At 49.8% G+C, this 23,900-nt stretch overlaps 1 protein-coding gene across 3 annotated transcripts in view; it reads left to right on the forward strand.

Annotated features, from left to right (window-relative positions):
* The first annotated feature begins 3,197 nt into the window (after window positions 1-3,197).
* SEMA4D (semaphorin 4D) overlaps window positions 3,198-23,900 on the forward strand; it is a 109,012-nt gene continuing 88,309 nt past the window's right edge. For all 3 annotated transcript variants that reach the window (XM_089912915.1, XM_089912912.1, XM_022560662.3), the window contains exon 1: window positions 3,198-3,407. The gene's annotated coding sequence lies outside the window, so the exon portion shown is untranslated. The remainder of the gene's footprint in view (window positions 3,408-23,900) is intronic.

A 23,900-nucleotide genomic window follows, 5' to 3' on the forward strand; every position in this document is an offset into this window, starting at 1 on the left:
GTACAGCAGAAATTAACCCTACATTGTAAATCAACTACACCTCAATAAAAAAAAATAGTTCAGATATGTGAGGGGATAAAAGGACATAAATGCTTAAGAGAGATTACTCCTTGGTGGTAAAACTGAAAAAGTAAATAAGTAAATAACTTTTGGTGTTAAAAAAAACAAAACAAAAGACATTTCCCTGGACCTGGAAGCAAGTGGGCAGAGGTTCCCCTGACATCACCTCAGCTCCCAGGGCCCGTTTCTCCCGGGGCCACAGCCCTTTGCTTTGGCAGCCCACGTGCTAAGCCCTTGTTCACAGGCCTGGGCTCTGGGGCTGTACCCTTAGCTGCAGGTGAAATGCATAGGGCCAGCTCTTCTAGAAAACATTTCCTCCTTTGCTCAAATACTCACCGTGTTGGCGGTCTTTAAAACTGCTCCCAACCAACCACACACAAGTTCCACTGCCCACGGAGGAGCAGAGGTGGAGAAATGGGTGTTTCTCCTCATGTCCCTTGGGCCATGGTGGAAGCCCAGTGTAGTGGTGCCCTGTAAACTGACAGAGTTTCTTTTCATGCGGGATTTAAATATCATCTAGGCAGTCACTGTGCTCATCCACACAAAGATGCATCAAGGTTCTGACAGGATATGTAGAGAGACTTCACAGAACATGACCTAAGTATCCAAACATTTGGCATTTCTGGGGAAGCTGGAAGACAAATTGGTGGAGAGGATGTCTTTGATGTGTTTCAGTTTAGTATTGGAGGGGGGCAGGGAGTGGGTCAAAAGTGACACAAGATTACCATCCCTGTCCACAGGGTTCCTTTGGTTATTCTTCTGAAGGAGTTTAAAATGTCCCATAATAGAATGTAAAACATCAACAAGAACGAAAAGACAAACTGGGTCAGTTTGTGTGATCTGGATGAGTCCCTCCCAGGTGCTGGGTGGTGGGAAAGTGCTGTCATCTCATTGAATCCACCCCTATCTCCTTTATCCAAATGAGGAAACAGGCCGAGAGAGGTTTATTTTGATTGTCGAAGGTGCTGAAGCCGGAAGCATGGGCTCCGTGTCAGGCGTGCTCAGTCTCTTCTTTGCCTGGCCAACCTTTGCTTTGTCTGCAGAGGGAGCAGGCAGGGGTGCAGTTGCTTATTAAAGACAGCGTGGCATGGTCTAACAGCTGGGAGAGGTTCCAGGGGTCAGCCCTTCTGCAGGTCCCCTCCAGCAGTTTACCGTGGTGGTCCCAGAACCTGTCTAGACGCTGGCCCTGCAGGACATGCTCCTCTGGCAGGCAGATCTGCCAGGAAGCACTCACAAGTGGGAGGAAATGGACTCTCTAATCTAATTTCCACCCATCTGTCCTCGTTCTGCCCTTCATAACCCTGCAGGGTAATCCTTCTTCCCGGACAGCTTTGCAAATATTTGGATTCTACCATCTTGTGCTCCACACATGGATCTTCCAGACTGAAGGCTCCCCATGTGTCAACTAATTCCATCCGTATTACCAACAACTCCTACAGCCTGCTGGTGGCCGTCCTTAGACCCCAAGCAAGGGCACCGTGTTCTGGATGAGTCACACTAGTGAAGAGCACAGGAGAGTACCCCCACCCCGCCCCAGCTCTGCAATACTGGCTTTTACCGATCCAAAGAACGGGTCCCTTCTTGGGGCCTAGGATGCTGTTAAAACAGCCCTGCCCTAATCTCTTCCCATCAAGTTTTACTCCAAATTAGATGGTGAACACAGATTCACAGACTTCTCCCACTGGAAGACAGCTTGGAAGGGACATCTCCCCCATGTCTTTCTCATAAGAGTAGCCAACGATGAATGTGGGCCACATGCTCCTGGGGGCTTTACCCAAGATTCTCTCCTCCATGCTCAGCAACCCTTGGAGAAATCCTCACCTTGGGAAGGGCGGGACAGGGCTCACAGGGTCACCCTGGAAGCATCAGAGCCAGGACTCAAACCGGAGTCTATCAGATTCCAGATTCCAGTTCATGATCTCTACCTACAGAGGGTAAGGGGGTGAGCTCCTGGCAACCCCTACCTGCACCCTTGGCACTAGCTTCACCATCTTAGTTTTGCTGGCCCTGCATCAGTGTGCTGGCCCTAAGGCCTGCCTCTTGGACTGTCAGCATGGAAAGGCAACTGGCCCCTGAAGGGAGTGAGGCTCTCGGGCCTACTACTGATCATTTAGGAATGGCTTCATTTTAAAACTCCCACCCTGGCTCTCAGTGGCTTGTAGGTATCAGGAAAGCGGCCTCAGGTGCCCTGGGAGTGTGCCTGCAGCCTGGAGATCTATGGCCAGGCCTCGCGACAGAGCTCCCTGACTCCTACTCATGGGGAAATCCTGGCCCGTTCATTGGGGACTGTACCCCCTTCTCTGGACAGCATCCCTCAGCAGGCCTCCTGGCCAGGCCAGCCACCTTCCAGGCCTGTCACTTCTTTCTCCAGGGCAGAAAGGTTTGGAGCAGTCTTAGGAGGGTACCTAGGTCCTCAGACCTGTGGGTTAGTATAAATGTGTGTCACCAGGGGTATAGCAAATGTTGAACACAAAACAAACAGTTGGCATGGGGGCAAACAGAAGGGCTGCAGCAAATCCTAGATTGGTACCAGCCTGCTTCACCCTGGAAAAATAGCAGGAGGTTTGGTTTGGAGTATTCTTATACAAATCAGATTTGCTTGGAAGCAAAGGAGCAAGTGTCCTGGGAGCCCACATGCTTTGTCCACACAGTGTGCAGGTCCCCAACACAGCTGCACCAGGCCCTGCGGGAGAAACCTTGGAGATTTGGCGGGGCCTGGAAAGGGTGGGGTCAGGTCAGGCTCCCAGATGGGGCAAGCTGCTCCATTAGCAGGTGGTGAGGAGGGGGTAACTGGGCACTTCACCATAACCTGTGTTGGACCCAGCAGAGAGCTGGCCAGGGCAGGGGTTAGCCTCTGGGAGCCTGGGGGATAGGAGACGAAGGTGGGAGATGGGGAGGGAAGAGGACAGAGGGAAAGTGTGGAGGTGGGAGGTGGTACGGGCCAGCGGGGGAGGGGGGCGGGGAGGAGTAGAGGAAGGTGAAGAAAGGGGAGGGAAAAGGGGAGGGACGGAGAGGCTAGGGTAGAGAGGAAGAGGGAGGAGAGCCGGGCGGGGAGTAGGAGGAGGCAGGGGAGAGGGGGAGGGACGAGAGAGGAGGCGGGAAGGGGAGGAGGGGAGCAGAGGAGGGGCCTGCGCACCACCCCATGCCCTCCCTCCCGCGCCGGCCTCCGCGCCCTCGCGCGCCGCAGCATCCCCGCGCAGCCTGGCCGCGCCGCCCCTCCGCGCCGGGCCTGAGAGCCGGCCGCCTCCGCCGCCGCCTCCGCCGCCGCCGCCGCCGCCGCCATTCCTACGCCCGCGCTCTCTGGGCCGGGCACCTCTGGTCCGCGCGGCCAGGACGCACCGCGCCAGGTAAGGGCCGGCGGGCAGAGGGAGGGCGCGGGCCGGGCAGGTGCGTGGGGGCGGCGAGACCCTCCCCGGGCCGGTCCCCAGAGCCTTCCCGGAGCCCCCGACCCGAAGCCCCGTGACTCCTCCCCGGACCCCCGGACCCTCACGGAGTCCCGTTCCCGGAGCTCCCTGACTCCTCCCCGGACCCTTCCCTGAGTCTCCACCCTGGACCCCCAGGACCCCTCCCCTGCTCGGCTCCCTCCCTGCCCCGGCGCGCAGGTGGCTCGGCGGCTTTGGGGCGGCGCTGGGGGCTCGGGGCGCGTGGCCAACCCTGCCCAGGGGCGGGGGCGGTGCGTTCGGCCAGGCCCGCCGATCCTGTCCACCCGGCCCCCGCCCCACTCTGGCCATTCGGGCCTGGCCAGGCCCCGCGGCTTCTATTTCTGTCTCCGAGGCCGCGGATCCCGGGCGCTGGACCCGGAGCCGCGCACTCAGACAGGTGGGGCAGGTCGGGGCCCTGGTGATGAATGCTGCAGGCCTCGGCTTCCTTTAGGGTTTTGGCTGCGTGATTCTAGAACAGCCAAGGAGAATCAGCAGCCTTAGCTCAGGGCTGCACCTGTTGCAGCCGCTTGGTGAGCTGCAGGAGGCTGAATCCACTGGGGTTTTGCCAATACAAACATGGAAAGGAGAGTTGGGTCGTGGTGATCCTCTTCGTTTATTTGATTTAGTATTGGAGGTGGGGTGCATGGGAGTCTGGAGGTGAGCAGTTCACCGAAAATGAGGCCTAGGCCTCATTGTCAAGGGCAGGGACCTGCTTTCTGGAGCGTTTGCCATGCGAAGTTGTTCTGCTTTTGATTTGAAAACCTCCCTTTATGTTAAGCACATCTAGGACTTGGTGACTGTGGCCAAGTGCCTGGCTCCCCTGTTCTGAGTCTATTCAAATCCACTAGGCGCCACTGAGCGGAAGTTTCCTTTCCAAGGGGTAAAGTGACATCGGTGACCTGTCACCTCATATCTGCCCCAGGCCTGCGGCCTGCCTTCTGGCTGCCTGGGGGCCGTTATTTGGGAATGTTTACTGTGTCCCAGAAACAGACTGCCTCGGCCAGTGCTGAGGCCAGGATTCTGGTAGAGATAATGCCCCGATTGTCACTTGAACCGTTGGTGTCTGTGCATAACGTCTGCAAGAATAAAGAAGAATAAAGCAGGCCTGCTCTGAGTACTCCAGGCACCAGGGATAAAACCTACAAGAATGAGGGGATGGTGAGGGACACGCTGGGGTATTTCTGTGGACAAGGACTGTCCCCCCCAAGAGGCTGGACCTTCAGATTGAACAAATAAGTGTTTGTAATACAACCAGCAGGTAAACCAAATAAAGAAATAAAAACTAATTGCTGGCACTGAGAGGCAGCCCTGCCCAGTTCCACTCTTTCACCGTGTTACAGGACCCCGAGCTGACATGGGAACTGGCTCCCTTTGATTGTTGGAAAATGCAACCTTTCAGAGACCCTCCACTGGTCACCGGGGTGCTCTGGCAGGCTTGCTCAGGGTCCCGGCAGATGGTGCATCCACCCCGGCTCAGGAGTAGAGGGCAAGGCCACACCACACAGCTGTCCAGTGGGTCTGGGGGCAGGGAGATGACCTTAATGACTCCTTAATGATTCACTCGTGGTCTCTTCCCTGTGGGTCAGCCAAGGCGGGTTTCATCTCAAGTGCCTACCCCACACCAGGCAGGGATGTCTAGGCCAGTGCTTGGGAGTGCACACTAATGGCTGGCTCTGCGTGAGGGGGGAGGACCATCCACTGGTGCCAGCACATAGCAAAATCAATAATGTGTTGCAGAGATCAATGGTTTTCTTGCTGGTCCTCTGTGCTTCTAGAGGGAGCCTGCCTCTCCCACACTGAGCATGGACAGGCCCAGGCTTCCCTCCCCTCCCTCTGGGTTCCATTTCTGGTGGGGGGAGGGGGGGTTCGGCCGGGATGGTGGCCAGGAGCCTCTTCCTAACCCCTTGTTCTGTCTGATGAGCCTGGGGCCAGAGCTCTTGGGTTGGCAGTTTGGACCCATGTTCCCTCTCCACCAGCAGGAGTCCCCAGTGTCCCTGGGTTAGGCCCCTGCTGCTGTGTAAATGAATTGGCTTTCTGATTGTTCCATAATTAACAGCAACCTTCCCCTCATGCTAAGAATTTGTTTGATCAAAAGAACTCCTAGGAAGGTGATGTGGCAGGTAGTGCTTCCCAGTGCCGCCAGTCCCCCATCCCCAGGCTCTTCTGAGAATGATAGCAGTGGCCAGTTAACTGTCCAGGCCTGCAGGGTGCTGTGGGGTGAAGCTGGCCATGTAAAAATATACAAATGAACTTGCCATCAGTTGACTGTTGAGGGTGGTTGCTGGAAGAAAGACTACCGTCCTTCCTGGGGCTTGGCAGGTGCAGCCTCCCCAGCTCCACCCATGCCACTAGGGCCCGTGGCCACTTGAGGATGTGTCGGGGCGTCACCTGAGAGCAGGCTGGTTGGGCAGGCTCCTCTGCACTGGAGACTCACTCAGCACAACTCATGGCCATTTCAGTCTGCCTGCTGTCAAGAGGTGATGTGGGGAAGTGGAGATTTATTAAGAGGAAATAACTTGATTCAGTCAAGTGGAGACAGTGTGTAAGTGGGCCTCGCCTGGAGCTGGGATGGTGTTTTTTGGTATGTCAACTAAGGTGACCTTTGGGATAGGGAAATTGGCTCATCCCAATTCCTTGGAGTGGCTCACTTTCCAGCTGCCTGACCCTTCCCGAGTGCATGAACGTTTACCTGGCAGGGTAGTAGTACCTGGGCCAGGCATCACAGCAGCCCAGGTGTCGTTCCCCCATAACTGCCTTCCAGCGTGCCCTGTGATCCTCCAGTGGGACAGGGTCCCTTATTTGCTGTGATAGTCTCAAGATGCTGTCTATGAAAGTAGAGACTGCGTGAAAGTGATTCTTGACCCAAGAATCACTCCTTTCAAAAATTATGGTATTTATGAGACAGTTGGACATTTGTTGAGTGAATGATGATTTTAAAGGATAATTATATTCCTTAGAAACAGCATTGAGGTTACGTTGAAGCAATCTTTAGCCTTTAGTGATAGATACTGGAGTTATTTTCAGAGGAAATGATACAGCATTTGAGATCTGTTTCAGATCTCAGCACAGGTGGGGGTGGGGTTGGGTGGTGGAGGGGCAGGATTGTCCATGGTTGGATGGTTGTTGGCTCTGGATGACCATACCTGAGAGTTCGTTATTCTGTTCAGGCCACTTCTGTGTATTTTTGAAATTCTTTACCATAAAAAAGTTAATAATCTAAGAATCCCATTTCCCCCCCCCCCCACAGAATGCCATAGGATCCTTCACTTCATGAAATAGTTGAGGGTTACTTTAAAAGAAGTGCCTGTGTATTAAGTGAAAACACTGCTCCTTAGTGTAGACTGTATGGAATGACTCCTTTTATGCATGTGTAGCTAATAAGGTGTAGAAGCATCTGGAAGGACAGACGCTGTGTATTGAACAGATGAGGACGGAGTGCCACTGTGGATGAGCGGGACAGGCACTGCTCCAGGCTCTAAGGACATAGCTCCAAGCAAGAGTGACTGTCCAGCTAGCAACAGGGGTGGGAGGGAAGGATGTGTGTGTGCATGTGAGTGTGTGTGCTTGTGTGTTGAGGGAGGGTTGAGAACGGGGAGGGTGGGAGGAGCAAGGGGAACCTGTCCTTTCCACCCCATGTACTTCTGTGTGGTTTGTTTCTTTTACAGTGAGATTATTTTTGTAATGATAAAATGTATTTTTAAGAAGGGGTCTCCATTAAGGAATAGAATAGCCTGTTTTAAATACTAAATTTCTAAATCTAAATTCTAAATGGATTTGACTTGTAGGAATTCATGTTCCTACACAGCTTAATAACGGATGATGTGGCTTAAATGAGGCATTCAATGAATCGATAGTCACTGATGCTCTGAATATGTGATCTGTGGGCCATGAAAAAGAGACATTGATACCCTGACCTCGGCAATAGCGGAGACAAGACCCAAACCCTGAAAATTAAACAGCAACTTCATCTCTCAATGGGGGCAGTAAGCTGAGGGACCATCCTGGTCCTGGGCCGTGGGATGGGGAAAGCCCTCAGCTCAGACCCACCATAGTCCTGTTTTAAATGGAGAACCACCTTCCCTTCCATGGGACTTGGCCCAGAAACAAAAGCAAAGATGGTCCAGGGCCTTCGTGGGTGGATTTCCACTGCTAGTTGGATGACCTGCCACTGTGGGGCTGTCCCACACATTTTTAGCAGTTGCTGTTTTTTCTTTTAGTAGAGGGTATGTTAAGTCACTTTAATCTTATACCAACAAAAAAGCATAAAAATCGTATATCCACAAAGTAAAAAAGTACAGGTTTTCTGGGATCCTAAGTTTTTTTTTTTCTATTTTCCTGTCCTATTGCAAGAAATTTGAGTTGCTTAAGCACCAGAACATAATCTGCTTTGATCTAGCATTTGGGTGTTGTTTGGCTCTGATGCGTGTTTTGATTTTGTTTGCAAGGACACTACGTTCCCGGGGGCCTGCCCTGAATAAGGGCCTCAGCTGGACCCCACTTTGTTCTCACCGTGTGTTTGGGAGTTTTGTTTGTTGTTGTTGTTTACTAGTATTTTCCGTGGCTGTGGGAGGGCACAGCCAGGCCTGCAGCAGGGTGGCTCTGCTCTGAGCCTGGGGTCTTGTCTGTGTGGCCGTGAGCCGCCTGCCATTAGAACGGGCTGTAAATACACAGCCCATTTTCCCATTGAGATCAGATGTGTTCCTTGCATCTTAGTGCTTCCCAGAGGCCTTAGGGATCCTGCCCAAGTAGAGCTGTGCTGTCTGGGCATTCAGGGCACACAGGAGGTCTGTGTCCTTTGTAGGTGAGGTCCCATCATTCATCTTTCTTGAGGTGAAGGAATTAGATACCTTTAAGCCCCCTTTCAACTCGCAGATTTGTCCACTTCATGGAGTCTCACCATTTCCCCCAGCAAATGTTTATTGAGCTCCAATTGCAGCAAGAAACCAAGAGACAGAAGACTCTGCCAACTTGGCACTTATGGTCAAGTAGCGGGTGATGGAAGGCTAAGGAGAAGAAATAAGTCAGAATGTCATGCATTGGGGCCATAGTGCTATTGTGGGGTCCAGGTGCTCAAGGGAGACAGCAGTTTGGGGGAGTTTGAGATTTGAAATTAGGTGGCTTGGTGGGCTGATGGAGGAGGTGAGGAGTGACCCAGGGGGACATCCCAGCACACTGTAGCAAGACCAGGGGGCAGGTGAGGCTGGAGCGCAGGAGCAGCCCCATACAGGTGGTGGGTTTGGCTAGATTCTGGTATGTTGTGAAGATGGAGCCAACAGGATGATTGGAGCAATAGAGGAGTCCAAGGTGACCTCGAGATTCTTGGCTCAGGCAACCTGAAGGATGGAGTGAGCATCATCCTGAGATGGACTCTCTGTGGGCAGAGCAGTTGTGGGGAATTCGGGAGGGTTGCTGGCTCTCCAGATAGTACCTGTGAGCTCCGTTGCTGTCCATGTGCTGGTGGTGAGGGGCTTTTCAGGCAAGTGAGGCTGGAGTTTGGGGGAGTGGCCTGGGCCCGGCAATCAACCTGGCTACTGCCGGCACACAGGTGTGATTTTTAAAGCGAAGCCAGCACAAGATGGCAAGAGAGTTGGATGGATGGAGGAGAGGAGAGGTCCAAAGTCAAGGGACCAAGAAGGAGTGCCATCAGGGCAGGAGAAAGCCAGAGGTGTCAGGGGCATCCAGGGCCATGGGCAGATCATTCATGGGGAGGAGTGGCTGCCTGGCCAAGGAGTCCAGTTAGGCGAGGACTGAGAATTATCCTTGGAGAATTGACCTTAGCAACATGGAGGTCATCAGTGTCCTGATGAGAGGTATAGGGGAGCGGTGGGCCAGGAAAGGGGGAGAAGGAGAGCTCAGGACAGCAGGAGTCAGTAACTTATTCGAGAATTTTGCTGTGAAGGGGGCGCTGACAAATGGGGAGGAGCTGATGGGCATAAGGATTTGAGAGGAGGCTTATGTTTCAGGTTTCTGTCCTGAAGGGAAGGACGGAGTAGAGGGGAAGAGTGATGAAGAAAGTGGGGTGGGGCCCTTGCCCAAGTCGTCTGATAGGGACAGATGGGAGGCCAGCTGTTCCACCACAAGCAAACTTTCATTGGCTCTAGTGTGCACTGCCCCTCTGCTTGGCCCTGAGGTATGCAGACAGGGGAGAGGAGCCAGGGCCTCAGAGAATGGTTATGGAAGCTTGTGACAGCAGAGTCTCTGAGTACCGCAGTGGGTGCCCAGGGGCGATGGAGCGCTCTGGGGTGGTGAGCACAGAAGGTCTGGAAAGCTGAGTTTGCTAGGCTCCTGGGCAAGGGGTGGATGCCCTCCTGGCTGAGAGGACACCTGTGCGGGGCAGGAGAAGGGCGAAGGGGGGCCAGGTCCACTGGCCTGATGGGCCTGGCCAGAAACAGAGGCTGAAAGTGGGGCTGTGCCCTCACAGCCAGAATGTGAGCATTTCCCTCCTGATGTTAGCCTGGCATTTCCTATATATAGGCCCCATCCACTAGCGAGGACCTGCGTGTTATCTGCAACACTGCCTTAATTCCATATCCACTGAACGCTACGTGAATGAGAGAGAGAACCCATCTGCAGGAGTGGTTCCTATGCCAGCGGCATCACATCCCCCGAACTTGCCACAAGTGCAGGTTTTCACCTCTACCCCAGACCCCCTGAATCAGAAGCTCTGGTTTTAATAGGCCACCCAAGGCTGGGCTAAGCACAGCCTGCCCTTGTGGGCTGCACTCTGGAGGGCAGACAGGAGGACAGAGGCAGGGCTGTGGGCCTCACTCTGGATGTCCATTAGACTTGGGGTGTTTGCCTGTAGAAACAATGTTTCGTTAACCAGTATTATTGAGGCATAATTTACGTACAGTAAAACAGTAAAACGTACTGTTTTAAGTACCCTGTTCAGTGAGTTTTGACAAAGGTACACAGTTATGCAACCGCCAGGAGTGGGTGAACTCTGGCCTGCAGGTCAAGTGCACCTCACACATTCATGCACCCACACCATCCCTGGCCACTGTCAGCCGGAGTTGAGCAGTTGCAACAGAGATTGTTTAGCTTGTGAGCCCTCCCCAAATTTCCTGTTGCCTCTTTGCAATCAGCCCTCCACCCAAGCAGTCACTGATCTGCCGAAATTAGACTATTATGAGATTTGTTTCTTTAAGAGTTTCAAAATGGAAGCATGTATTGTAGACTCTGTGTCTAGCTTCTTTCCCTTGGCATGTTTGTGAAATTTGGTACACGTGGGTGTACCATGGTTTATTAGTTAATTCACCTGTTGGTGGATGTTTGGATTGCTTCCTGTTCGAGGTTGTTGTGAATAAAAGTGCTGTGAGCTACAACTCAACACAAAAGGAAAAACAACCAGTTGAAACATGAGCGAATGTATTATATCTCCAAAGAAGGTAGACAAATGACAAATAAGCACATGAAAAGATGCTCAGCGTCATTAGTCACTAGGGAAGTGCAAATCCAAACCTCAGTGAGATACCACTTCCGTCTCACCAGAATGGTTTTTATCAAAAAAAAGGGAAATAATAAGTGTTGGTGAGCGTATGGAGAAATTATAAATTTCATACATTGCTTTGAGAATGTAAAATGGTAGAGCAACTTTAGAAAACAGAGATTCCTCCAAAAGTTAAATATAGAACTGTCATATGACCCAGCAATTCTACTCCTGGGTAAATACCCAAAAGAATTGAAAATAGATATTCAAACAAAAACTTGTTTACCACTGTTCATAGCAGCACTGTTCACAATTTGGGAACCAACCCAAATGCCTATTAGTGGATGAATGAAAAAATAAATGTGGTCCCTCCAGACAATGGAATATTACTTAGCTGGAAAAGGAATGAAGTACTGACACGTGCTGCAACATGGATGACCCTTGAAAACATTATGCTAAGTAAAAATAGTCAGACATAAAAGTGCACATGTTGCATGATTCCATTTATACAAAATACCCAGAATAGGCAAATCTACAGAGTCAGAAAGCAGATTAGTGGTTGCCAGGGCTTGGGGCAGGGGAGAATGGGAGCGACTGCTTTATATGTACGGGCTTTCCTTTGGAGCTGATGAAAATGTTCTGGAACTAGATAGTGGTGATGGTTGCATACCCTTTAAAATGGTTAAAGTAGTAAATTTTATGTTATGTGTATTTTACCACTATAAAAAAGATATAGGGCTTCCCTGGTGGCGCAGTGGTTGGGAGTCCGCCTGCCGATGCAGGGGACGCGGGTTTGTGCCTCGGTCCGGGAAGATCCCACATGCCGCGGAGCGGCTGGGCCCGTGAGCCATGGCCGCTGAGCCTGCGCTTCCGGAGCCTGTGCTCCGCAACGGGAGAGGCCACAGCAGTGAGAGGCCCGCATACCGCAAAAAAAAATAAATAAATAAAATAAAAAATGCTATATTCATTCGTATGCACATCTGGGTGCAGACAGGTGTTTTCATTTCTCTTGAGTAACTACTTAACAGTAGAATTGTGGGGTTGTGTGGTAAGTGTATCTTTAACTTCATAAGAAACTGGCAAACCGTTTTCCAAATTGGCTGTATCATTTTACATCCCTACTGCTAATGTGCGAGCACAGTTATTTCACATCCTTGCCAACACTCGCTGTTGTCAGTCTTTTTAATTTTAGCTATTCTAGTGGGAGTTGTTGTGCTGGATCATGGACATTCTAGTTGAGTATCTTTTCCTGTATTTAGTAGCTATTTGTATTTATTATTTTACGGTTTTGTTCAAATCTGCTGACTTTTTTTTTTTTTCTAAAGAGATGCTCAGGACTTACCCTGACTCTTAGTTGAAACTAACTAACTTACCAGATTAACTAACTACCTACCAGACTCTTAGTTGAAAGGCCTGGCGGGCTATGATGTAGAAACAGGGGCTGTTTTTTTTTTTTTAATTAATTAATTAATTAATTTATGGCTGTGTTGGGTCTTCGTTTCTGTGCGAGGGCTTTCTCTAGTTGTGGCAAGCGGGGGCCACTCTTCATCGTGGTGTGTGGGCCTCTTACTATCGCGGCCTCTCTTGTTGTGGAGCACAAGCTCCAGACGTGCAGGCTCAGCAGCTGTGGCTCACCGGCCCAGTTGCTCCGCGGCATGTGGGATCTTCCCAGACCAGAGCTCAAACCCGCGTCCCCTGCATTGGCAGGCAGATTCTCAGCCACTGTGCCACCAGGGAAGCCCCAAATCTGCTGGCTTTTAAATTGGGTTATTTGTCTTCATATATTTGAGTTCTAAGAGTTCTTTACATATTCTGGATTCAAGTTCTTTGTTAGATATTTGTATTGCAAATACTTTCTCTCAGTCTGTGGCTTACCTTTTTACTTTATTAATGATATCTCCTCGGGACTTCCCTGGTGGTCCAGTGGTTAAGAATCCGCCTTCCAGTGCAGGGGACACAGGTTCTATCCCTGGTCAGGGAGGTAAGATCCCACATGCTGTGGGGCAGCTAAGCCCGCGTGCCACAGCTACAGAGCCCACACACTCTGGAGCCCGCACCACCACTAGAGAGAGGCCCGCATGCTGCAACGAAAGATCCTGCACATTGCAACTAAGACCCGACGCAGCCAAAAATTAAATAAATAAATAAATATTAAAAAATGGTATCTCTCAAAGGGCATACATTTTTAGTTTTAAGTCCAGTTATATCAATTATTTTTAGTAGTTTAGGCTTTTTGTGTCCTATATAAGAAACTTTGCCTCACCCATAGTCATAAAGATTTTCTCCTGTGTTTTCTTCTGAAAACATTATGGTTTTAGCCTTTATGTTTAGATCTGTTATCTATATTGAGTTACCTGTTAACTGGAAAGAGCTAAGAATAGAGGTTTATTGTTTTGAGTGTGGATAGCCAGTTGTTCCAGTGCCATTTGTTAAAGAAACTGTCCTTTCTCCACAGAATTATTGGCATCATGTTTGAAAAGTAATTGAGAATCTGTGTGACTTTGTTTCAGGCTCAATTCTGGTCTGTTTTGGCTTATTCACCATTGACCCTAGAACCACTCTGTATTCATGACTTGCTGTATAGTAATTCCTGAAGTCAGATAGTGAGACTTCCAATTGTACTTCCTTTTCAAAATTGTGTTGTCTAGCCTTTGCATTTCCATATAAATTTAAAATCAGCTTACCAGTCCTTCTACGAAAAAGCCTGCTTCGATTTTGACCGGGGTTGTATTAACTCCTTAGATCAACTTGGGTAATGTAGAAATTTTAACAATATTGAGCCTCAGTCAGCGATCATGGACTACCTTTCCGTCTGTGTTTGCCTTTCTTCATTTTTCTCAGCAGTGATTTGTAGTAGTCACTGTGGGTCTTATACATATTTAATCAAATTTATTCATAAGTATTTTATGGGTTTGAATGTTATAAGTGGATTTAAACATTTTTTATTTTCTAATTGTTTATTATACTATAAAGAAATACAATGGATTTTTATATTGTTTATTCTATCACCTTTCTAAATTTACTTATTTGTTTGAGTAGCTTTTCTGTAGTCCTTCAAGATTTTTGCACAAAGATAATGACAGTTACAAATAGGGACCATTTTACTTCTGTCTTTCCAGTTAAAATGCTTTTTATTTCTTTTTCTTTTATTCCATTGTCTAGGATGTTTAACAGAAGTGGTGACAGTGGGCATTCTTACCTGTTCCCAATCTTAGGAAGAAAGAACTTGTCTTTTCATTAAATATGATGTTAGGTGAAGATTTTATATAGATGCCTTTTCTTTTTATTTATTTATTTATTTTTGGCTGTGTTGGGTCTTCATTACTGCATGCGGGCTTTCTCTAGTTGCGGCCAGCGGGGGCTATTCTTCGTTGTGGTGTGTGGTTTTCTCATTGCGGTGGCTTCTCTTGTTGTGGAGCACGGGCTCTAGGTGCACGGGCTTCAGTAGTTGTGGCAGGCGGGCTCAGTATTTGTGGCACATGGGCTTAGTTGCTCTGTGGCGTGTGGGATCTTTCTGGACCAGGGCTCAAGCCTGTGTCCCCTGCATTGGCAGGTGGATTCTTAACCACTGCGCCACCAGGGAAGTCCAATGCCTTTTTGTTTTGAGGTTAAGGAAGTTTTCTAGTTTGCATGGAGTTTTTATCAGGAGTGGATGTTGAATTTTGTTATATGCTTTTTTTCTGTATCTGTTCAGATAATCATATGGTTTTTCCTCTTTTTTTTCTTATTAAATATGCTGAATTACATGAGTTAATTTTTGAATGTTAAACAACCTTGCACTCCTGGCACAAACCCCACTTGGTCATGATGTATAATCCTTTTTATGTATTGCTGTATTCAATTTGCTACAATTCTGTTAAGGTTTACTTATAACTATATTCATGAGGGATATTGTATTCTTTTCCTGTAATACCTCTGTCTGGTTTCTGTATCAGGGTAATGTTGGCCCCACACAATGATTTGGGAAGTGTTCCCTCTTCATTTATTATTATTTTAAGAGTTTGTGGGCTTTCCTGGTGGTGCAGTGGTTAAGAATCCGCCTGTCAATGCAGGGGACACGGGTTCGAGCCCTGGTCCGGGAAGATCCCACACGCCACGGAGCAGCTAAGCCCATGCGCCACAGCTACTGAGCCTGCGCTCTACAGCTCGCGAACCACAACTACTGAAGCCCGTGTGCCACAACTACTGAAGCCCACGCGCCTAGAGCCCATGCTCCGCCACAGGAGAAGCCACTGCAATGAGAAGCCTGTGCACCGCAATGAAGAGTAGCCCCTTCTTGCCGCAACTAGAGAAAGCCCGTGCGCAGCAGTGAAGACCCAATGCGGCCAAAAATAATAAATAAATTAAATAAATAAATTTATTTTAAAAAAAGAGTTTGTGTAGGATTGGCATTGTTTCTTCCTTAAATATTTGATAGAATTTATTAGTGAAGCTATCCTGGATTTTCTTTATGGGGAGGGTTTTTAATTATGAATTTAGTTTATTGATATAGGGCTATTAAGACTTTCTAATTCTTCTTTTTTATAAATTTATTTATTTATTTTTGGCTGTGTTGGGTCTTCATTGCTGCAGGCGAGTGGGGGCTACTCTCCGTTGCAGCGCGCGGTCTTCTCATTGCGGTGGCTTCTCTTGTTGTGGAGCACGGGCTCTAGGAGCTTCAGTAGTTGTGGCATGTGGGCTCAGTAGTTGTGGTGCACAGGCTTAGTTGCTCCACAGCATGTGGGATATTCCCGGACCAGGGCTCGAATCCGTGTCTCCTGCATCGACAGGTGGATTCTTAACCACTGTGCCCCCAGGGAAGTCCCTCTATTTCTTTTTGAGTCAGTCCTGGTGATTTGTGTGTTTCAAGGAATCTGCTCATTTCTCCTAAGTTGTCAAAGTTGTTGGCATAAAATTGTTTATAATATTCCTTTATTATCCTTTTAACGTCTCTGGATTTGCATGATGTTCCCTCTTTCATTTCTGAGCCTGGGATTCTTTAAGAAAAAAAAAAAACAGAGCGAAACAAAACCCCAGTGTCTGTCCCCACACCTGCCCAGTTACATCAGAATCTTTTGGGGTGGGAGGGAGGGCATGGATCCATGGTTTTGACAACTGCTCAGGTAATTCTTGTGCAGCCAGAATTGAGAACCTTTGACGCAGAGGAAGGAGGTATTAATCTTTACTTACCAGTAGTCCAGGCAGGCCTCCCAGAAGCAGGAGAAGGAGGATCTGAGAGAGCAGAGGAGGATTTGGGTCCTGGAGTCTGAACACAGGGTTTGTTTGGAGAACAGCAGGCCAGCAGCCTTGGCCGGGGCTTTAGGTTTGGTGTGGACCCCGGTTGGGCCTGCAGGTGCAGAGGGCATTCTGTATGTGCCAGATCTTGGAGTAAGCGAGAAATGGGAAGGAAAGCAGCTGGCCAGGAGACAAGGCCTGGAACACCAGACCACACGGCTTAGACTTCCTTCTCTGCAGGGTTGTTGTTTGTTTTTAAGTGAGATCTCCTGAGGTATAATTTGTGATCAGGAAAGTTCACCCATTTTAACGTCCTGTTCTATGAGTTTCAAAACATAGTCATGTAACGACCACCAAATGGAAATATGGAAAACTTCCATAATTCCACAGATTTCCTTGTGTCTCTCTGGAGTCAGGTCCTTCCCCCACCTCCCCGCCCCAGCATTCACAGATCTGTTTTCCGTCTTTATAGACTCTTCCAGAATGTTGTATAAGTGGAGTCATACAGTGAGCAGCCTTTGAGTCCAGCTTCTTTCACTCTGCCTAATTGTCCAAGGGTTTGAGCAGTAACTAATGCGATCAGATCCCTGGTTAGAGGTGACTCTGGCACCTCTGGCTTATGAGTTGGAAAGGCGAGTTTGGAGACAGGGAGGCTGTTATGGGAAAGGGTGACCTAGTGATATTTATGGTAAATGACCTGCCAAATGCCTTCTATACCTGTCTCATGGAATCCTGACCACAGCCCTATCAGCCCTGTCAGGACAGTTCTTCCCTCTTTTACAGGTGAGGACGTTGAGAATGGAGAGAATAAGAAATTTATGCATGGGGTCACTCAGCCAAGAGGTGATGGGACCAAGATGTGAGCAAGGGGGCGGGGGCCTGAAGCCTTCAGGGAGGTGCACTCTGCATACACAGCTCCTAATGCACTCACCGAGGGGTGGCCATTGGTCGAGGTGTTTGAAAAATTTTAAAGATGTGTGTACCCTCGGCCATGGCGGTTCAGTGTCTAGAAGTTTATCCTAAGGAATCATGGATGTAAAGAATCATTTATTAGAAAGGGTGCCGGGTGTTGATAAACAGAAAACCCAGATACCAGCTGAAAGCCCCTGACAGATGGTCAGGGATGAGGAGATACAGTTAGGCTAGCCCATCTCTAAAAATAGTAGTGCAAAATATATGACTAATTTGATGGGGGATCAACATATCACATCAGGTGCTGAGAACCATTCCTAAAGCAGTACGTACAGCGAGGACCTATAATTTGCCTAGAAAGCACTGGATAGACTGTGTCCAGAACAGGAGTCACATGGTTAGTTGATGATGTGGCTTTTGTTTCCTCCTTGGTGCTTGTCTGCATGTCTCCAGTTTTCTGCAGCAATAAAGGAAAAATACAAAGAAAAATGGAAAAACACAACTTCATATCACATGTGTGGGTACACACACATCATATGCCTTGTGAGTCTGACACGCTTTTCTTAGACTTGTTATACCTGCCTTGTTTAAAAAGCAGGTGGGAGTTCTGTTTGTTGTACTTTTAAATGAAAAACATACTGTGGGAAACAGACCAGCCACGCCGGCCTCTCCAGACAGGGAGAGAGTAGCTGCTTGGGTGGGAGTGCGTAGCTGCCCTGAACCACGCACAAGGGGTGGGCCCGCCACTCTCCTCCATGCCCGGCTCCAGCGAGAGCCCATTCTGACGTCAGGTCGGCATGGGGTTGGCCGCGAGGTCCTGCCTAGGCCCTGTGTGTGGTGTGTGTGGCCTCAGCAAGGCCTGATCCGTTCGTGAGTGGGGTCGGCAGCACCGGTTCCTGGGGGCTGTGGGATTACAAAATGAGGTGACAAGTGAAACATCCCTTCTTGGCAGACTTTGCACCGGGATGCACATGGAATTCAGTGTCATATTTAAAACCAAGCTTCAGAGAGGTTTCGGTGCTTGTCTAATGTTGCTGAAAACATTTTATTAGAATATTAAAACCTCATGGCAATCAGGGAGCCTGGTTGCTTTCAGACCCTGAGGGCGGCTCACGGTAAGACATGTATTTGTACTGTGAGGCAGCATACCTGCATACGTGTGTGTGCACACGTGCATACAGGCGTGCGTGCACACACACGCATGCCCCGCTAAAACCAAAGTTTTCCTCAGCATGGCACTCACCCCTGACCACATACAATGCTCTCTGATATTTTGTTTAGTTGCATTGTATTGAAAACTGTTTTCACCCCCACATGGAAAAATATGAAACCCCATTTTGTCATCTGGCCCTACGTGTGGCTGCATGGACATTTAAAAATTTTGGCATTAAGCCAAATGTGCAGGCTACATATTATTTTATTTCCCACATCAACCAGTGGCTGGGGTGCCCTCATCCTTGGTTTCTGGGAGTCTGGGGCTGAGTGCAGGTTGGAGCCTGGATTAGAGGAGGTGCCCCCGCCTCTGCAACAGCTGCCGTAGGGCCACACACGGGTGCCAGGAAACTGGGTCAGAGCAGAGCTCCTGATCCACAGAAGTGGATCCTTGGCGGGGTCTTTGAAGCCTGACGGAGTGGCTTGGGTTTCAAATGTGAGATCCCTTGGGCCTCCCTGGAAGCAGGGCGGCCTCCGTTATGTTTATGTCCCTTCCCACTTGATGGACAAGACCACCAAGGGAGCAGGGCTTGGTTTTCCCTGGCAAACTGGGGAGGGGGTGGGAACACAGTTTTTAAAATAGATGCTCAGTGCTTAGGGTCTGGAGATGCAGGTCCTCTCTGGTCTGTACTGATGGCTCTGAAGCCTCCTGAACCGGTGGGCATGGACTTTCTGTCCGGGGAAGAAGGTACCACTTACAGTGAGCAGAAGGGACAGACGTCCGCTTCAAAAACAAGCAAGACCCAGGACGCACTCGCTTTCCCCTCTCCCTGGGAGAGGAAGCAGCATGTGTGCACACCAGCCCTCTCCCAAGGCCCAGACTTCTGCTGAGATGTTTTATATCAGGACTATTTTCAGGCCTTGACTAGCATTTCTGTTGCAGTCGCTAAAGACAGGAAAACACTTTGTCCAAACACAGCCCCTTTTGTTAACCACATCAGGTGTCAGACTCTGCAGACCGCTGGCTGGGGGCTTGGGGAGCAGTGGCGTGGCTTCTGCCACCAGGGTGATTTTCATGAGCTTGGCAGCAGCTGTTAGCTGCACCGGCTGAGAATGGCTGGGCACTTCCCGGAGCAACCAGAGCCAGCAGGGTGCTTGTACCAGCCTGGCCTGTGCTTCTCTTTGCACTTTGTGCAATGCCTGTCTGTTGAGAGCTGAAGGAGGATGGGTCTGTCGGAAAGAAATGTGCTCCTAAGGCTGTGGTGTCACAGTTGTCTTCTGCCCAGCAGAGTGACCCCTGTGTGGCTCTGGGCCGGCCCTCCTGTCCTGGGGCACCCTCTCTCCAGGAGAGCAGCCCGAACAGCAGCAGCTGATCGACAGTGGCACTCACCCTCTGAATTCCAGGGTCAGGGTGAGCTTGTCGGGGTCAGGTCCCGCCTGGGAAAGGCCACCTGCCTTCTGGCTGCCCTCTTTTCGTGGCCGCCCATCACTGGCTGCTTGGCAGTGGGTTCCCTTGCCCAGCTCGGTGTGGCCTCTCTTCCTTTCCCACCTTAAAATGCAAGGGAAGGTCACCAACAAAACAGAAGCAGCAGCAGAACCGTCTGGCCTGCCCCTGCTTCTGTTTTCATCTTCCCATTTTCCTTCTTCCTTCTTCAGTGAGATGTCTGCAGACTTCACAGTGATGCACACATGACCTTGCTTTGCTCACAGATGGAGCCCAGCTGTGTGGTGCCCAGAGCACCAGCAGCCCCGCAGCCCTTGGGCCCTTGCGACACTCCTCCCCGAGGGTACTGTCCCCACTGATTGCAGCAGAGGTGCATTCTGGCTGGGTTTGGTTTTGCATACACTGGGTTCTGGAGCACACCCATGGATGTCCCTCAGCTCCTGTGTGTGGCCGGCCTCGGGCCCTGCTGCACACCCAGGGTTCTTTCTTCTTCCCCACCGTCCACCATTCCATGGGGGCTGTGCACCACAGTTCACGTGCCTGCGATGCTGTTGGCTTGGTTTCTGGCTTGGGCCATTATGAATGTAGCTTGTGAACATTCTTGTCCCTTTATTCTCCGTTCAGGATGCCCCCGCTGCCATCTGGCCCCTTGGGGTCTCTTCTTGCCACCCTCTGCCTTTCCCCAGCAAGGCTGGGTGGAAACCTCCCTGGTCATTGTAACACGGTGGTCCTTCTCTGTTCCACAGTTCTGTCTCACTGCATTGTGCCCTCTCACTCTGCTGTGCTGCTGTTCATGCCTTCGGTGAGTAGGTGACGTGCTCTGCGTGTCCCAGGCGCTGTGTTTGCAGGAGGGGAGGGGGATGTGGAGGGAGAGCACATACGATGTGGTGCCTCCAGCCGGATGACAGCACACAGGCACGCTGACGGGGGATGTGTGCCACCAGGGAGGGAAGCTTGCGGGTGGGTGTTGACCACCAAGGTTGGGCTTGAGGTCTCTAAGGTCGGGAATGCTGAGTCGGAACTCAAGAACAGCAGGAAGCAGCCGAAGCTGAGTAGGGAGAAAAGCTGTGGCAGTTTAAATAAAGTACATGGCTGTAAATCTGTTAGCATTGCTGTCGCTGAGTTGCTGTGTCTGTCTTCCCTGTGGGTGGCCTCTTGACTGCTTGGATCTTGGAGCCCTGAGATGCCAAGTAAGGATCTGATGGCCCTGCGGCTGCCATGCTGTGAGGGAGCCCAACCCCCAAAGGCCACGTAGCACTGGGACTGCAGTGGGCAGTCCTGGTCTCTGCACCCTCATCGCTAGGACCCTGATGTGTGAGGGGATCGGCCGTCACGTGATCACAGCCCTTGGCCATCAGGACTCCAGCCGGGGCCTCAGACGTTGGAGCACAGACAAGAGTCCCTGCTGGGGCCCGTTGGGACTCCCGGCTCACAGAACCGTTGAGCGTGGGGAAGTGTCTTGGGCCACCGAGTCCAGGGTGGTTTGTTACGCTGCAGTGGTGGCTGGAACAGAGTGGTGGCTCCCCAGGAAGCGGGCAGGGCCTGCGGGTCGGGTGGGGTTAGCCCGGGACACAGGTGCTGGGTCGGAACCATAACGGGTACAGTAATGGTAATTACTTGAATTTCATCCTGCGGTTTTTCATTGTCTTTGTAGCAAGGAGGCCTTCTGCCTTTTCCATAAACTGACTGTGAAGGAAAACATGCTTACACTTCATAGAATCACGGTGTGTATGCATGTTTCCTAGGGTCACCATAAGAAAGCTTCACAAAATGGGTGGCTTAGACAATAGGAATTTATCTTCTCCTAGTCCTGGTGGCCAGGAGTCCAAAATCAAGGTGTTGGCAGGGCTGTGCTCCTTCTGAAAGCTCTAGGATAGGACGCTTCCTGCCTCTTCCAGCTTCTCTTGGCTCCACGTGTCCCTTGCCTTGTGGCCACATCACTCCAAAATCTGTCTCCATCTTCACGTGGCCTTCGTCCTTGTGTCTCTCGTCCATGTATCTCTTATAAGGACCTTTGTCAGTGGATTTAGGGCCCACCTAGGTGACCCAGGATGATCTCGTCTTAACTCCATGATCTGAATTATTGATACGTCTGCAAATATTTTTCCAAGTAATGTCACATTCACAGGCTCTGAGTCAACGTTCTTTGCAAGCTACTGGAGCACATGAGAAGGCAAGAGAAGTACTGAGTGGGGCTGGAAGGAGGCGGGTGGCCCTGGTGGTGTAGGGACTGGCCTGGTGGCTGGGTGCAGAGGGAGGGGGTGTGGACTGGGGCTGGCAGGCATTCACCTTCTCCAGGATATAGTTCAGCGAGGCTTATCAGCAGGAAAATGGAAACTGCGGCTGCTTTCTGCATTCGTGGGAAGTTATAGAAATGAGAGTGTGGTGGAAACTTGCTGCTTTGTTAAATAATTTTGCATTGACTCAGAGGGGAAACAGGAAAGGGCCTTCTATCTTTTTATGTGGGTTTTTATCTCTGCTGCTGGAACCTTTTCTTTTAAGTAGCTTTTCTACAAAAATACCCGTTGAATCTTTAGTGTGAACAGGAAGTCAGATATGCTGACTAACTTTTCCTTTATTTTAATGGCGTTCTTATTGTTTTGAAAATGAAGAAAGAAAGCAAAGAGTAAAAGCGACCTCCTCGTGCCCAGGGTATATGCCACTGCCAGCTGCATTTCTGAGGTCTTCTCTGTGCCATTTACATACACACATATGTGTGTGCACACATGTGCACACGCATATAGATGGTGGTTTCCCAAAGATGTGGTCACATCTTAGAGGGTTTTGCAACTCACTTTTTTCACTCAGTACTGTGGCATTGACGGACGTGCTCTGCATTGCATCATGAAGCTGTGCACGCGTCTCTGAGGACAGTGTACCCTGTGTCCCTTACCCCATGGTGGAAATTTGGGTGTCTCTCTAGTCGGCCACATCCATGACAATTTTTCTTGGTGTACTCCAGTGAGTATTTGAATAGGAGTCTTAGAATGGAAATATTTGAGTCAAAGGGTGTATGCATTTTTAATTTTGACCGGAGTGGCTGGGCTGTCTGCCAGGACAGCACTGTGCCCCCGAAGCTCACAAGAGTCTCTCTTCCCCCTCACCTCCCCGCCCCGGAGCATTACCGGTGTGTTTAGTCCTCACCAATGTGATCAGGAGAAGGGAAGGTCATGGGTCTCTGACCCCATTGCTTGTTTGTGGTTTATTAGTTGTTTGCATTTTCTCCTTGAAGCACCTGACCTTGGTCTTTATCCACTTTATTATTCACTTTAATAGAAATTGAGCTGTTGCTCTTTCACTGATTTTATTAACTTGGGGAATTTCTTTCATTTTAGAGTATTCTGGAAAAGAAAAGCCTATTTACAAGCATTTCATCCATAAGCTTTTTAACAGATACAAATGAACTTTGATTGGAGACCCGTGGGACCATCACCTGCTTCTGTGGTTCGTCTGGGGGATGGGAGTGACCTGAGGGGTCTGAGCCTTTCATGTCCATTGCTCTGGGACAGGCATGGGTCTGCTTTGGCTATGCCAGCCTGGCCACCTGCCTGCAGGACATGCAATGGCCCCCATGCATGGTGGGGCCCAAAAAAGAAATTGCTGATATTTGGAATTGGCTGTGTGTGTGTTCGTGTGCATGTGTGCCTGTGTGTGTGCATGTATTCCTGAAAAAGAGTGCACAGCAGAACTGGAGGATTGCATTCCAAAAGGTTTTCATGGATTTAGGAGTGTCTGCTCACTAGGAGGCTTATAGAACTAGTTTTATATATATCATTTTGATTGTATTTTTAGCCAGATGATAAAACTCACCTCCCCACACCCCCTCCACACTTCTTGCTTGTTTAGAATGACAATGCACAAGTGAAAATTCATCAAAATGTCATAAGTAATGCAGCATGTTTTCCTGGGAGGCAGTTATGTGCCCCAGATAGATGTTGGGCAGTGTGTCCTGTTCGCACACATGGCTTTTCACTGAACCCTTCATAGGGTGCTGTGTGCTCATAGAGGATTTCTCTCCACGGTAATGTTCTGATCCAGAGCGGGGGTGGCCCAGGCTGGGTGGCATCTCGGAAGCTGTGGCCCTGATTGTATCAGTCAAGGTTCTCCAGAGAAACAGAACTAGTGGTGTGTGTGTGTGTGTGTGTGTGTGTGTGTGTGTGTGTGTGTACATAAAGAGAGAGGTTTATTCTAAGGACTTGGCTTTTGTGACTGGGGAGGCTGGCAAGTCTGAAACCTGCAGGGAAGGCTGGAGACTCAGGCTGCCTGG

This window comes from Delphinapterus leucas, chromosome 6 (assembly GCF_059928025.1).
Source record: "Delphinapterus leucas isolate spDelLeu-1000000601 "Yukka" chromosome 6, BTC_Dleu_Yukka2, whole genome shotgun sequence".
Taxonomy (NCBI): domain Eukaryota; kingdom Metazoa; phylum Chordata; class Mammalia; order Artiodactyla; family Monodontidae; genus Delphinapterus; species Delphinapterus leucas.